Raw genomic sequence first — 14,219 nt, forward strand, 5'->3', positions numbered from 1 at the left:
TTTCACATCTGCCACTTGTTCTCGGGGCCCGTCATTCAAATTTCAAACAGTCCCTTTTTAATAGCTCCCTTCCTCCCAAATACTTAGCTTTTGTTGCTTTTTAATCGAAATAACAAATGGGCGCCGCAATTCCCATTTTTGTCACTCTTACGTCGATTCGATTATAAAGCTGTCATCCGGTGCTTTGGCTGGAAACAGCAAGTGCACATATGTTGAAAGCCTTTGGGCCCACACCTCTGTGGCTTCTCTATCTCTCCGAGTACATCTGTCTGCATTAGCCTCGTATTTAGCAAAGACAATGCTGTGCCTGTTGACATTTCACAATCTGTTCTTACCATTCACAGTACATTGACCTCCTATCATGCTTCTTGTGAAATCGAAAGTAGCCTAGGATGATGATTCCTCTGACAACTTTCAATATGACAGTTGGCACTTTTAAGGCCCGTCTCAGATCAAATCCGAGTCAAGAATTGGTTAAGAAAACAGTCAGGATTTGATCACCGGTGGTTTCGGCTCTAGCTGCAAGGTAAAAAAGGTATCCAGCAGAGAAGGGAGACCTCGGCACGTTTAATGATGAGAATGGCAGGCAGGCAGACTCACCCATTCGGCTTTGGTGTCTCAGCATACTAAACACTCTCAGCATGATACAAAGATTATTAAAGTATAGAACTGTTATCATCGATTTACAGAACACATCTCCATGTAGTAGGGATCTGCCGTCTCATTTATTTATTTATTTTCGACGTGGGGGAGCCTGCTGCCTCTGAGGCAGACAGCGCAGCGCTGTTGAAGACATTCTGTCTTTGTCTGACTCAGTCTTACTCAGGAAATCTGTGTTGCTGCAGGCTGCAGCTGCTACATCCCTACCTATATGATGCGGATATAGAAGCCTAGTCATACTGATGCAGTACCATGGCCTCAAGCAAAGGAAGTGTTTTCTTGTCCCTCTGTATCTGCTCCAGAATGGGTTTTTCATGAAAACTACAATAGTGCATACATGTGTTTTTAGGTCATAAAGGATTTCAGTGCAACTCTCTTTTTTGAGTGCTCTTCAGTTGTACTGTAGTAAATGTTCAAGAGAAAGTAAACTAGGTTCCTGTTATGACGATTTTGTCCTGTATTGAAAAAACTATGAGAGCCGTCCCTGCTCATCATGAGGCAATTGTGAAAAGTAAAGTCTGAATATGTTTGTGGTCTTTCAAGGTCACCTCAATTCCTATTGCAGCCATGGTACAGAGTGGGCATATTTTATGTTTCCTTTATCCATTCCAATTTTTTATGGGATGGCACCTTGCTTGTGAAAAGGAAATCTCTTAGCCCAAACACATGTAACAGTATTGATTCTGTCCCTCTCCATTTATTTATTTGTTTATTTATTTATTTATTTATTCTTTCAAACCCATCTCCCACCCCTTCGGAGGACAAAGGCAACCTTGTTTTACACTCTTGTTTATACAGATATTTTTCTACATAAATGTCACATACATGGCACTTTTCCACACGGTATTACATTACAAAAATACAGTTCAATATACACACCACACACAAAAAGGCATTCAGACATATGCGGCACACATGATACCTGGTGCTCTTGGCCCCAGCCACTACAGATCATGAGCTTTTAATCACCCCTCAGCTACTCTCAGCCCATCCCACCTATCTTCGTAAACCACCCGCTCTTGTTTTCCATGTGCCATATATTTTTTTGTGCTGTGATGTCCTACATGAATTCTGAACCTTTCTAATCTCATAGTATCCACAGATTGTAAATAAAAAATTAATATTTTTGCTAAGAGTTTTATTATATTGTTAATTGATTGACTATGGCTTTCCAAATCATCCAACAATGCTATTTGTAGGGTTAGTTTTAAGTGAATGTTGTGATTTTTCTGCCATTACTGAACCTGTGACCAGAAACAAGCTACATGGGGACAATACCAGAATAACTGTTCTAATGCAGCAAAATCGGCAGGGCCAAGATGGTTGTATGCCCCATATGTATAACATTCTGTTGGCGGACATAATTTTGGGTAATAATTTCAATAGAAAAACTCAAAGTTTTGAATCGAGCGTTGTTTTGTGTGTCAGTTCATAAACCATCTGCCATGGAATTGGAAGATCAAAAATCTCTTCCCAGCTATTTTGCAACCTGTATGGCGCAACTGTCAACATTTTGGTACCTCAAATGAAACTGGTATATTTTTTTATATTTATAAAAAAATAAATAGTCTTTAAGTTCCTTACTTTCTCCCCTTTTCACTTGCCTCCTCCATTTCTGTGGTAATGCTGCAACCAGTTGGTTATAACTTTGGATAGAGCAAACATTCCCATATATTTTTGAAAGCTGCATGTGTGACGTAACTTCACCATTCTTATTCATAATATAATTAGGAAAGATAATACAATTTGTTTTTAAAAAATCCATAAAGAATGGTTTTTTATCAATCAGTATATTTGAGTTTAACCATAACATTTGGTCTGGCTTTAAATTGTAACCAGCTTTGTATTGCTTGTTTCATTTTCAATTAACCAAAAATGAGAGGTTGTAATTTGGTTAAAGGCAAAAAGGCCATCTTTGAACGGCGGGTGAGCTATTCTTACTAATCTGTTGGAGAACTAGTTTGGGTTTAGTATAACTTTTGTATGACTGAAGCTTTTAGTGAGAGGTTTAATGCTTTAATATTTAATCATTGTAGCCCCCCAAACTCGTATTCATTATATAAATAAGCACGTTTAATTTTTTTCTGGCTTACTTTTCCAAATAAAGTCACATATTTCTTGCTCATATAATTAGGTTTTAGTCCAGAGAGGCTAGAGAAATGATCTATATCGCCAATGAGATTGTGCAGGGATCCAGATTGCGGAGTTAAGAGTCATCGGCATACACTGACATTTTTGTTTTTAAGCTCTGGATTTCTAACCCCTTGATATTAATTGTTGGATCTGATTTTAATAACGAACATTTCGATGGCCATAACAAAAAGTTATGGAGACAGTGGACAACCTTAACTCCTCTTGACAGTTCAATATTTTCTGAGAAGTAACCATTATTTACTATTTTACATCTGGGGTTGCTATACATAACTTTAACCCATTGTATAAGATATTCACAATTAAAATAGTCCAAGCATTTATATATAAATTCTAGTCATACTTTATCAAAGGCCTTTTCAAAATCTGCTATGAAGACCAGGCCTGGTTAAGTAATTGTCTTATATTATCTTCAATATATTGTCTATGTAAAAAACCTGAATAATATCCGGTAAAATCTTTTTAATTCTACCTGCTATGCATTTTGTATCACAACATTGAAGTCTAAGGGGCCTCCAGTTTTTTAAGTGGACTGGATCTTTATACTTACCACCTGGATCCTGTTTCAGTAATAGTGAAATCAGACCTTCTTGCTGAGTATCTGATATAGTCTACCATTTTTATAGGAGTAGTTAAAACATGCTAATAGTGGATCTTTTAGTACATAAAAAAGGTTTTGTATAACTCTACTTGTATGCCATCAAGCCCTGGAGTTTTTCCGAACTGAAAATATTTAATAGTGTCATGAAGTTCCTCCTCTGTAATTTGGCCTTCACACAAATATTTTTGTACAGTTGTTAATTTTACATTATTATTTGAAAAAATGTCCTTACAGTTATTATCATTCAGTAAAGATGGAGGAAACTAAAAAGAAAACATACAGTGCCTTCAGAAAGTATTCATACCCCTTGACTTATTCCACATTTTGTTGTGTTACAGCCTGAAATCAGAATGGATTAAAACATTTTTTTTTTACACACAATACCCCATAATGATTGAAAATAATTGAAAATGAAATACAAAAAAATCTAATTTACATAAGTATTCACACCCCTGAGTGAATACTTTGTAGAAGCACATTTGGTGATGATTACAGCTGTGAGTCTTTTGGGATAAGCCTAAGAGCTTTGCACACCTGGATTTCAAAAATTCTTCAAGCTCTGTCAAGTTGATTATTGGTCATTGCTAGAAAGCCATTTTCAAGTCTTGCCATAGATGTTCAATCAAAACTGTAACTAGGCCACTCAGGAACATTTAATGTCGTCTTGGTAAGCAATTCCAGTGTAGATTTGGCCTTGTGTTGTAGGTTATTGTCCTGCTAAAAGGTGAATTCGTCTCCCAGTGTCTGTTGGAAAGCAGACTGAACCAGGTTTTCCTCTAGGATTTTGCCTTATAGCTACATTTATTTGTATCCTAAAAGACTCCCTAGTCCTTGCCGATGACAAGCATACCCATAACATGATGCAGCCACCACCATGCTTGAAAATATGAAGAGTGGTACTCAGTGATGTGTTTTGTTTGCCCCAAACAAAATGCTTCATATTCAGGACAAAACGTTATTTTCTTTGCCACATGTTTTGCAGTATTATTTAAGTGCCTTGTTGCAAACAGGAATATTTTTATTCTGTACAGGGTTCCTTCTTTTCACACTGTCATTTAGGTTAGTATTGTGGAGTAACTACAATTTTGTTCATCCATCCTCAGATTTCTCATATCACAACCATTAAACTCTGTTACTGTTTTAAGAATCGCCATTGGCCTCATGGTGAAATCCCTTAGCAGTTTCCTTCCTCTCCGGCAACTGAGTTAGGAAGGACGCCTGTATCTTTGTAGTGACTGGGTGTATTGATACACCATCCAATGCCTAATTAATAACTTCACCATGCTCAAAGGGATATTCAGCGTCTGCTTTTTTATTTTTACACGTCTACCAAATCGGTGCCCTTCTTTGCGATGCATTGAAAAATATCACTGGTCTTTGTGGTTGAATCTGTGCTTGAAATTCACTACTCAATTGAGGGACCTTACAGATAATTGTATGTGTGGGGTACAGATATGGGGTAGTCATTCAAAAATCATGTTAACCACTATTATTGAATGAGTCCATGCAACTTATTATGCAATTTGTTAAGCACATTTTTCTCCTGAACTTTAGGCTTGCCACAACAAAGGGGTTGAATACTTGAATACTTAACTCAAGACATTTCAGCATTTAATTTATTATTTTCAAAAATGTTCTACAAACCAAATTACACTGACATGATGGGGTATTGTGTGTAGATCAGTGACACAAAAGCTCTATTTAATCAATTTTTTATTCAGGCTGTAACAACAAAATTTGGAAAAAGTGAAGGGGTGTGAATACTTTGAAGGCGCTGTGTGCTTAAAATATTTTGCTTCTTCTTTCAAGATACTGCATCAATTGGTGAATGATGGATGACTCAATTTTTAATGAGTTTCTGTACATTCTTTTTGGTAGCCTTTCTATGTTGAAGATTCAAAAAGAATTTGCTGCATTTTTCACAATTTTCCATCCAGTTCGCTTTATTTGTATAATATTACACTTAATTGTTCTTAAATAAGTTTCTCCAGTTCTTTTAGTTTTTCCATCTAACTTATTCTGTGCCTCTATGGTACAGCTTTTATTGCCATCCACCTGTGATGTTAGTTCCTCTATTTCCTTTGTTAGTCTAATCTCTTTTGACTGAAATTGTTTGTTTTAAAGATGAGTAGTGAATTGCATGGCCTTTGAAGGTACATTTGAAAGTGTACCATACAATAAGGGGATCTGCAGCTCCTGTGTATTATCATCCAGTAGGCTTTGATTCAATTTCCAAAATCCCCGACCACGTGGAAATTCTGTAAGAGTTATGTGGATGCCAAATAGATGGTAGTTTGATCGCATTCTGTCCGCTATCAACACTTTTGAAACTTTAGGCGCCAGAAAAAAGGACACAAGAAAGTAGTCAAGATGACTAGCTTGATTAAGCCTCCTCCATGTACTGTATATCTCTCTAGGTCAGGGTTTTTAAGCCTCCATATATCCACTAGTCCTAATGTGTCCATGCTAGTCGTGATCTCCTTAAGTGCATAAGGGTGATAGTTTGTAGTTTGATTTCCATTACGGTCCACTGAACTACTTAAAACCAGAGGTGTGGACTCGTCACATGACTTGAGACTCAACTTGATAGAACATTTTATAACTTGAGACTTGACTTAGACTTGGAGCCTCAAGACTCAGGATTCGGCTTTGACTTGAGACTAATGACTTGAAATTATCTGGTCAGGTTTTGTAACGTTTTGTCATTCATTTTGTGGCACAGAGTCTCCGTGGATTACTCTCCACGCAGCCAGAGACAGTATCGCACTTGCAAAAAACAAATTAGCTAGTGAAACTCACACTCTGATTGGACTTTGGCCCTAAACGATCCTACACCAGGCCGTCCGCCTGGAAGGATGGAACCCCTTTTCTCAAATCATCCTGTAAATCTTCTGCACTAAAATCTCTCACCCCAAAATATTTCTCTGCAACTACCACATCCATCTTCTGTGATTTCTGCTCCTTTAGCGCAGTGCAGTTGATCACCAACCTTACTCATCCTCTCTGGACCTGTCATCCACTCTCATCACCGCCTCAGCATAGGAAACCTTCTGCCCAACTCAAACTCTGGCAATCAACCTGTCTTTTCTCACAGAGCACTTCAGATCCCCAGCAGCATGGACGCCTCGACAGTTGACCCACACTGCTTTCTCTATCCCAACTGTACACTCCCTCTGGCTATGCCCTCCTACACATTTCTCACATCATGGGATCAAATCAAATCAAAATGTATTTGCCATTTGCGCTGGATACAACAGGTGTAGACCTTACAGTGAAATGCTTACTTACAAGCCCTTAACCAACAATGCAGTTAAGAAAAAAATAAGTGTTAAGTAAAAAATAGATGAGTAAAAAAATAAAAATAAAAATAACTAAAGAGCAGCAGTAAAATAGAATAACAGTAGGGAGGCTATATACAGGGGGTACCGGTACAGAGTCAATGTGCGGGGGCACTGGTTAGTCGAGGTAATTGAGGTAATATGTACATGTGGGTAGAGTTAAAGTGACTATGTATAGATAATAAACAAAGTAGCAGCAGCGTAAAAGAGGGGGTGGGGTTGGAACAATGCAAATTGTCCAGGTAGCCATGATTAGCTTTTCAGGAGTCTTATGGCTTATGGAGTCCTAGACTGGGTGCTCTGGTACCGCTTGCCGTGCTGTAGCAGAGAGAACAGTCTATGACTAGGGTTTGACCATTTTGAGGGCCTTCCTCTGACACCGCCTGGTATAGAGGTCCTGGATGGTGTACTGGGCCGTACGCACTCATACCAATAATAAAGATAAGTAAGAACAGAAATAATGATAATGATAATAGCAACAATAATATCAATCATGATAATACCAATAATAATACCAACTGTAGTATTAACATTAAAATAATAATAATAATAATATTAGTGACAATAATTGTAACCGTAGTTGTACAGATTATCATACTATTCATAATAGCTAAAAGTATTTGGTGTAGGGAAATATTGCCATTCCTATTTCTATTTCCAAACAGTCCCTGTCATCATCACCCAATAGCAGCGACGGCAGAATGCATACACACACACACACGAGTAGGATTGCTATGTGAATGCGCATACAGTTGTAACCGTTCATGAGGAGTGCCAATTGTGCAGGGGCCTCATTTATAACTGTTGTGTAAATGTAACACTAAATATCTGCTAAAGATGTATAAACTTGACACATGCCATACATACCCATGTTTCCCATTATAAATCAGACATGTCATAAAACTGCACTCGTGGATGAGTACATTTACGTCATTTAGCAGACGCTCTTATCCAGAGCGACTTACAAATTGGTGCATTCACCTTATAGCCAGTGACAAAAACACCCTTATTTGCTGTATAGTTTGGAAGTATTGGAATTAGGCCAGGACAGTATCTAAAGGAATTGCAATGGTGAACTTGATCAAATGTCTTTGGAGGAGTTGGCAGAATGTTTTCTTTTGCAGCAACATTTGCGGTATCTCACCGTTTCTGAAAGACGAAAACAATTGCAAATTGTTGTGGACCTGTAAACAGATCGTTTAAATGCATTAATGTTTTGCATTCACATTTTCCCCAAACGTAAATATACCACTGCCCGCGAATTCTGAAACATTGTCTACTTTGATTTTTTTTTTTACATTTACAGTAGGCCTACTTACAGTGGTAGTCTACACACATCAATGCAAAGATCAACTGTCTGTTCACCTTTTAAATTCTACTGTATCTTATCAACCGCGCACCCTGTCGGATGCATAGAGCAAAAACTTTAAATTATAATATCCTATGCCAATTAAATGAGAAGTGTGCATGGTAATTTGGTGTATGGCTACTACGGGAATATAAACTCAACATGACCAGAAAAGGTGAGGAATTTATTCTGCAATGGTTATGATATGTATTATGTTTATAAATGAAATATTTTCTATGCTAGAAATTTTTCAATGGAAAAGGTGAACCGTCTGTTCTACCATTAAACTGCGCTTCAGATCGCATAGTTGTGGTCCTCTGTAGCTCAGCTGGTAGAGCACGGCGCTTGTAACGTCAAGGTAGTGGGTTCGATCCCCGGGACCACCCATACACAAAAAATTTATGCACGCATGACTGTAAGTCGCTTTGGATAAAAGCGTCTGCTAAATGGCATATTACATTACATTACATTGCATAGAGCAAAGTAGGCTACTTGAAATAGCTTATCTATTTACTACTGTGAAGTGGGTCCAATTAAATGAGAGATGGGGTGAATTGTAGTCTATCCTAACTTGTTGTAGGCCTATAGGCTATTTCGCGAGTAGCCTATCAAACCATCACAGTCAGAAAAGGTGAGAAATTTATTCTGCAATGATCATGGAAATGAAATAAATAGGAAATATATGCCTATTTCTAATTATTGTAGAATGCAAAGATAAATCGCTTTTCGCTTTTCTCACTAATGGCAAATGATTGCATCTTGTTATTATAAAGTGGGGAAAAAAAGTATTTAGTCAGCCACCAATTGTGCAAGTTCTCCCACTTAAAAAGATGAGAGAGGCCTGTAATTTTCATCATAGGTACACGTCAACTATGACAGACAAATTGAGGGGAAAAAATCCAGAAAATCACATTGTAGGATTTTTAGTGAATTTATTTGCAAATTATGGTGGAAAATAAGTATTTGGTCAATAACAAAAGTTTCTCAATACTTTGTTATATACCCTTTGTTGGCAATGACACAGGTCAAACGTTTTCTGTAAGTCTTCACAAGGTTTTCACACACTGTTGCTGGTATTTTGGCCCATTCCTCCATGCAGATCTCCTCTAGAGCAGTGATGTTTTGGGGCTGTCGCTGGGCAACACGGACTTTCAACTCCCTCCAAAGATTTTCTAACTAGGCCTACCCATTTTTTTGTTATGAATAAGTGTCATCATATATTCCCCATTTGTACAAGGCTACTTTTGCAGCCACTAGAAACTGTGCATACAATGGTCTAAGTCTAAAGTTTGCGGGAGGATAAGCACATTCTCATGTCAAGTTCAGTTTTTATAAAATGTGACCGACCGCCTCGATTCGTTCTTATGTAGCAACATTTGAAATTGTGTTTTTTACATTGGATAAAAGTAGAGACTCAGAGCTAGAAAATAGTATTTCATACACTGCAGGTGAAGAATATTGGGAAGGTAATTCTGCTTTGAACGTTGATAAACTAACTGTAAGTCGCTCTGGATAAGAGCGTCTGCTAAATGACTAAAATGTAAATGTAAATAAACTTGTAACCCCACTTTTGAGAAAATGGCCCTTGAATGTTTTGGTACACCTACTGTAGAGCTATTCTTTGTCTACACCCATTCAGCATCGTTCACACCCTCTTAAATCCTTAAAGATTCACGTGAGGCCATTAGCTAAACAGAGTGAAAAGTTTAGTAAACAACCAAAGATTTCAAGACTAAAAGTGGTGAAAGTAGTAGTCTACAATAAGGAAAAACTCCAGGTAAAAATACACCTTATCTAGTCCTTAGCCTATATCCTAATCTGATTTTTTGCAGATCATGTTGTTCTTCACATTACCATTTCTGGTAAACACACACTATATCAAGTAAAATAAAAAGTTGATTTGTCACATGTACAGGATACAGAAGGTGTAAATAGTACAGTGAAATGGTTACTTGCATTGTAACAATATCAAAAACAGAGTGTCCAGATAAAAATATTTTATGAATATTTTATAATTATTAGATGACGCTTACCTGACACACTTGTCTAAATTGACGGGTCATGTGAAGAAAATGCTATAAGTAACCCCCAGCTACATCTAGCTAAGTGGATGGGTCACTATTGTCTAGACATGTACAAATGTTCATGAAATACAATAGATGGCCGTAGTCACCCCCAGACACACCTGGCTAATCATCTCGGGCGAAGTGTTTTGTTTAGACATGGGGAGAACAAGTATTTGATACACTGCCGATTTTGCAGGTTTTCCTACTTACAAAGCATGTAGAGGTCTGTAATTTTTATCATAGGTACACTTCAACTGTGAGAGACGGAATCTAAAACAAAAATCCAGAAAATCACATTGTATGATTTTTAAGTAATTAATTTGCATTTTATTGCATGACATAAGTATTTGATACATCAGAAAAGCAGAACTTAATATTTGGTACAGAAACCTTTGTTTGCAATTACAGAGATCATACGTTTCCTGTAGGTCTTGACCAGGTTTGCACACACTGCAGCAGGGATTTTGGCCCACTCCTCCATACAGACCTTCTCCAGATCCTTCAGGTTTCGGGGCTGTCGCTGGGCAATACGGACTTTCAGCTCCCTCCAAAGATTTTCTATTGGGTTCAGGTCTGGAGACTGGCTAGGCCACTCCAGGACCTTGAGATGCTTCTTACGGAGCCACTCCTTAGTTGCCCTGGCTGTGTGTTTCGGGTCATTGTCATGCTGGAAGACCCAGCCACGACCCATCTTCAATGCTCTTACTGAGGGAAGGTTGTTGGCCAAGATCTCGCGATACATGGCCCCATCCATTCTCCCCTCAATACGGTGCAGTCGTCCTGTCCCCTTTGCAGAAAAGCATCACCAAAGAATGATGTTTCCACCTCCATGCTTCACGGTTGGGATGGTGTTCTTGGGGTTGTACTCATCCTTCTTCTTCCTCCAAACACGGCGAGTGGAGTTTACACCAAAAAGCTCTATTTTTGTCTCATCAGACCACATGACCTTCTCCCATTTCTCCTCTGGATCATCCAGATGGTCATTGGCAAACTTCAGACGGGCCTGCACATGCACTGGCTTGAGCAGGGGGACCTTGCGTGCGCTGCAGGATTTTAATCCATGACGGCGTAATGTGTTACTAATGGTTTTCTTTGAGACTGTGGTCCCAGCTCTCTTCAGCTCATTGACCAGGTCCTGCCATGTAGTTCTGGGCTGATCCCTTACCTTCCTCATGGTCATTGATGCCCCACGAGGTGAGATCTTGCATGGAGCCCCAGACCGAGGGTGATTGACCGTCATCTTGAACTTCTACCATTTTCTAATAATTGCGCCAACAGTTGTTGCCTTCTCACCAAGCTGCTTGCCTATTTTCCTGTAGCCCATCCCAGCCTTGTGCAGGTCTACAATTTTATCCCTAATGTCCTTACACAGCTCTCTGGTCTTTGCCATTGTGGAGAGGTTGGAGTCTGTTTGATTGAGTGTGTGGACAGGTGTCTTTTATACAGGTAACGAGTTCAAACAGGTGCAGTTAATACAGGTAATAAGTGGAGAACAGGAGGGCTTCTTAAAGAAAAACTAACAGGTCTGTGAGAGCCGGAATTCTTACTGGTTGGTAGGTGATCAAATACTTATGTCATGCAATAAAATGCAAATTAATTGCTTAAAAATCATACAATGTGATTTTCTGGATTTTTGTTTTAGATTCCGTCTCTCACAGTTGAAGTGTACCTATGATAAAAAATTACAGACCCCTACATGCTTTGTAAGTAGGATAACCTGCAAAATCGGCAGTGTATCAAATACTTGTTCTCCCTTCTGTAGCTAGCTAACTAGCTAAACAATGAACCGGCATAATCCCGACTCATACTATTACCAACCAATACAAACATTGTCATAGCTGTAGTATGAATCTCCAGGTAGCTAAAGCTAACCGACCAGGTTCAATGTTAGCTAGCTAACATTAGGCTATAACTAAGAATTCAAATGTATTTCTGATTCGAATAATGTTACTACACATATCACATACGTAACATTAGCTAGCGAGCCAGCCAGCAAGCTAACGTTCGCTAGTTAGCTAACAGTACGCTTTAACTTGCAATGAAAACAACTTTGACAAAATTAGAAACGCATAATATCTGAAAGTGTAGCTAGACTCTTACCCGTATACATGGATGAACGCTTCACAGCAGACTGGAACCATTTGACTCAGTTTTGTTTGCAGCTAGTGATTGTAAACATGCAGACAAAGGGGATCTGTTAGGAGTGCACACACCATGCATGTCTTGTTTGGCCAGCATTGTGTCAAGTCACTCTGGTTCACACTGACCATGGCGTTTGCAGAAAGTAGCAAATCACTTTTTCTAACTGATCCGTCGATAGCGGCTGCTAAATTCAGGGCATCAATGTTGTTGAGAAAAGTAGCAAAACTTTTGTAGTTCTTGATGGCTAATGTTATATATTTCAAAAACGGCACGGTAGAAAGGACTATCAACACATACTGAGCAGCTCACGTTATAAACAGAAGCATGCAACATGGCAGACCAATCCAAACTCATCTCCCGGCATGTCCAGCCCCTCCATTATCTCAGCCAATCATGGCTAGCGGGAAGGTTCCTGTCTTTTTCCATGGCTAAACCAACTAGGCTCGTATTATAACAATTTTATTTGTATTTACGGATGTAATACAAGTTTGTTATTTAAGGCACATGAAAGTTCACATGTTCCAGAAGGCATTTCTTCCCCCAAAATACATTTTTAAAATCAAAATGCATGTTTAAGTTCAAATGCCTCTCCTGTGAAGTAGTCACGTGCTACATACACCTAGTTTCCTGAAACTAGTCACAAATGGCAACTTTTGCGTGAAAACTGGCGCACGCATGTTTCGGGGCATATTGAGTACGCAACGTTTAGAAATGAGGCCCCAGGGATGGGTGGATTCTGATTGCCTAATGTATAGTCCTGGCTGATGGCACTTGGATACCAAGAGCAAGGGAAATAACTACTTGAAGGTCTCAGAGCGACTGACGTCACCAATTGAAACGCTACTAGCTCGCACCACTAGCTAGCCATTTCACACCAGTTACACTCATCCCCCTTTGACCTCCTTCTCTGCAGCAACCCCAGCAGTGTGATCCGGGTCAACAGAATCAATGTAACTGGCTTGCTTCAGTCCCTTTCCTTGCCGCAACCTGGGCTCGAAACCAGGGACCCTCTGAACACAAACATCTGCCACTGCCTCCCATGAAGCATCATTCCCACTGCTGGCTTGCCTCTGAAGCTAAGCAGGGTTAGTCCTGGTTGGTCCCAGGACGGGAGACCAGATTCTGCTGGAAGTGGTGTTGGATGGCCAGTAGGAGGCACTCTTTCTTTTATAAAAAAATATCCCAATGCCCCAGGGCAGTTATAGTGGACTTAGCCCTGTCTAGGGTACCGTCTTTCGGATGGGACGGTAAACAGGTGTCCTGACTCTCTGTGGTCACTAAAGATCCCATGGCACTTATCGTAGGGTTGTTAACCCTGTTGTCTTGGCTAAATTCCCAATCTGGCCCTTATACAATCATGGCTACCTAATCATCCCCAACTGGCTCATTCATCCCCCTCCTATCCCCTGTAACTATTCCCCAAGGCATTGTTTTAAATGACAATGTGTTCTCAGTCAACTTACCTGGTAAAAAAAAAAACACTATTGCACCACAAAAGCCACAACTACTTCAAGGTCACGATTGAAACACTACTAGCACGCACCGCTAACTAACTAGCCATTTCACCCTAGTTACACACACAATGTACTGTAACATGGACATTGTTCAGACTCATATCTGGCTTACAGTCGTCTTAAGAATTTACTAATTATAATCACATTCCTTGATAAATCTGTTTCGATGCCACATGCAATGACCAGTAACTTAATGCAAGCGAATATCCACGGATAGATTTAGTTAGGATCGGATTTGAGCAATATATTACAAATAGACTTCATCACCATAAATGTTTCAGTAGTGTTATTGTGACTGGCTGACAAGAATGCAACAACAAGTACATACAGCATCTAGAAGAAAGTTGTGATTCTGGCCTTGGGGGCAGTGTAGCAAGCAGAAAAATAAGAGTGGAGATG

General features: G+C 39.2%; 1 protein-coding gene across 3 annotated transcripts in view; it reads left to right on the plus strand.

Annotated features, from left to right (window-relative positions):
- The window catches only part of adgrl2a (adhesion G protein-coupled receptor L2a), a 190,274-nt gene that overhangs the window by 18,554 nt on the left and 157,501 nt on the right, over positions 1–14,219 (plus strand). The gene's annotated exons all lie outside the window — the stretch shown is intronic.

The sequence above is a fragment of the Coregonus lavaretus genome, assembly GCF_964263955.1.
Source record: "Coregonus lavaretus genome assembly, chromosome: 6".
In the NCBI taxonomy this organism is placed as follows: Eukaryota; Metazoa; Chordata; class Actinopteri; order Salmoniformes; family Salmonidae; genus Coregonus; species Coregonus lavaretus.